Consider the following 3184-nt stretch of genomic DNA (forward strand, 5'->3'; position numbering starts at 1 on the left):
TTGTTCTGGGTTATTAGACGAGGGAGGTCTTCAGAAAGGAGAACGAGTGGTCAGGGAAATCTATGAGCCAAGGAGATGCCTCCCAAGATCAGAAGCTGGGGCAGCTGGTGGATAGATCAAGGACCACCAGGGCACGGAGTTCCTGCTATTCCTGTCCAGCAGGAGAGAATATACGCTATAGTCCAGGGACTGCTGTGTTCTCTCTTTTCCCAAATGAGAGATGTTATTGAAGTTATTCTCTTCTCTTTCCACTATTTTATATAGGGTTGCTTGACTTGGTTAAACATGAAGAGCTACATTTGAAGGGGGACTGGACAGCACTCAGAGAACCTGAACCTGGAGTTGCTTGAAGCACATAGAAGATACATGATTTAACTTCCGCTCGGGAGTTTGCAGGATCTGGCTTGTTAATATCCACTGCCACTGTCACAGAGGCTCACTGAGATTCTACTGATGTCCTGGCCGAGGGGGCTGTCTCCTGCCTCCAAAGCTGCCCGTGAATGGCTATGCTGCCCTCTTTGGGATGTTTTGTGTTCTGAAGGCACACTGTGGCCTGTGCCGGACTGGGGAGAAGGTGCTTCCCCCTTATCTGGGCATAGAAGCAGCACTGCCTACATCCTCGCGTCTCAGTGTCACACAGAGTCCCTTATATAAACAGCTCCTTCAGCCTCTGCCTGCAGCCACTCTCTCCATTGACTCAACCCCTGCCCATGGGGCTGGCCAAGGAGCATCACCGAAACTCTACCCCGTTCCCCCACATCACCTTCCCTCTGGGACTTGGGATCCTGCTTCTCTTCTTTTTCAACCAACAAAACAAAGCAGACCCTCTGGCAGGCCTGCCTTACCAAATCAGCAGACAAGTCTGGTCCCGTCTGAATCCCCGGTACGAATCACTGCAGAAAACAGACTGACCTGAATATTCGTATAGTCTATTTAAGAAAGTCTTAGTATCTTGGAGTGATTGAGCAGAAAACCAAAACTACTTGAAACTGACTTGCCATTTGATTTTTAGGGTAATCCACTGGAATTGAGCAGAGACAGTAGAGGAATATTATTTATTAACGAGCGAGGGGTATTGTGCATAACAGCAAAGAGGATTTTTCTTAATTTCAGTTGAGAACAAATTCATGGCAAGCGGACCCATGTTTTAAAGAGAGGTGCTAGACCATCTCTATAGGACTTGTTAAGAGGTGACTCCAAACTGGCTCTGCTGCCTCTTCCAGGTTTAGCGAAGGATTGAGAATGAGGCTTTCTTGGAAGTCTGCTGGGCGCTGAGCTCTGTGGCATGGCCCTCCCCTCCCACTGGGACAGAGATGGTGCTACCCTCTCCCACCTCCAGCCAAGTGAGGGGGCTCCTCCGTAAGCCCTTACAAAGCTATGGTCCTGGAATGGCCACTGGTGAGAGCGTTCACAGAAGACTGTGACACATGACTCCCAGCGTTTAGAGCATCTGGGGTCTGACTCCTGCCCGGAAACTTCTAAGGTTCGAGGTTCTCTGGACCTGCCCCTGAAGCAGGGCAAGGGGAGCAGCTGCAGTGAGGCAATGCTGGCTGTCCTTCCCTCGAGGAACAGTAGATTCCCTGGGCCGGAGTGGCCATCGTGGGACATTGCAATGGAAACAGGATTTGGGGAGGCGGGAACAAGTAGTCGTCTGGGGAGTGCACCACCCACATCAATGCACACATAGTGCTGGAGGTATTTGAGGGCAAAGAACCTCCCAAAAGAGAGCCAGCTTTGGTGCATCTGCCACGCAGGAGTCACAAGCACCACATTAGAACAGCACCCATTCAGTCATAACTGTTTACCTCCTTACCTGTCTATCTCCTCTCCCTGCCATCTCCTCCAACCCTGGAGGAGCCAAAGGGTGCACACTGAGTAGGAGAGGAAAAGTGGAGGAGCCACGTCGGGGAATTGTGAAAATATGGAGTAGATCAAGCCCCTTCCTCACTGCTAGTCTGTGGATGGTGGCAGGGAGAAGCTGGAGAGATCAAAGTTTTCATTTTATCCTACGGGATTTGTTAACATTGTGCCTGAAAGTAAAACCTTTTAATCTCTGAAAGGGACTGCAAATCTATAGGATCTGCTTAAGCTCTCATCCAGGGGCCAAGAAGGGAAACCAGATGGGAGATATCTGAAGATCAAAGTGGGAGAAAAATGAAGGTGCTTCCTGCCTGCATCCCCTGGAGTCCAACACATTCTACAAACATTTTACATCTGGGATACTGGGGAGAAACTGGAAGAAGTAGTTAACATGTATGGATTTCAAGTAAATGCCCTGCTGGAGATAAGTGGAATTGATGTTTGCAATGTTGTAGCTCACTATTAAATTTACAGCATTAGATTGGGAGGCATTAAATATGGCTCTTTCTCATCGTTTCTATCAATGACAACCAAAATTATTTCCCACCTCAGTAATTCATTCCTTTGGGAGAAAAAAATCTAAGAACTTGCTTTTTATACTTAACATTATATCATAACTATTTTCCATGTTATTTCATATTCTTTTGAGTGCAGTTTTAAATGACTTTATAACTACATCCTATAAAAAGACATTTTGATTACTAACAGTTTTTTTTTTTTTGATGAATAGCAAAGCATGTAGATAGGACTTTTCACATATTTTAAAGCTTAATTCCTTTGCTTATATTCCAAGAACCAATGGGACTCTTAAGTCTCATTATTATTTCATTTTCAATTTTTGACAATTCAAGGTATAATTGATTCCTATTAATTATGATTGAAAGTAGTTTTTGTTCTATGAATTTCATGGCCTTACTGGTTAGAAAAAGCAGTTTAGTCTAAAACTGATCACTTTTTAATTTTCTAAATCAAGTGCTCATAAATTAACAATTTATTTTTGGAGCCTTCAACTTCTGATTTTAGCAATAAATTATTTTGTGTTAAATGGCTTGTGTTTATTGTCCAAAAAATACTAGTTTATTTTAATCCTCATTTACATATTATATGTACTACATTAAGAGTAAATTATCTTTAAAAATATTTTGTGATTAAGAATTCTCACTTCGTAGAATAGCCATTTCCTTACTGTTGTCAGTTTGTGAGATTTTATCATAACATGCTTATAGCAAAAGACTCAGAGTTGTTTTAAGAATTCAAAGTAATTTGAATTCATTGGCTAGACAGTTCTGTGGAAATAAAGTAACTCATACTACATATGAGAAAG

This window comes from Balaenoptera ricei, chromosome 3 (genome assembly GCF_028023285.1).
Source record: "Balaenoptera ricei isolate mBalRic1 chromosome 3, mBalRic1.hap2, whole genome shotgun sequence".
Lineage (NCBI taxonomy): Eukaryota > Metazoa > Chordata > Mammalia > Artiodactyla > Balaenopteridae > Balaenoptera > Balaenoptera ricei.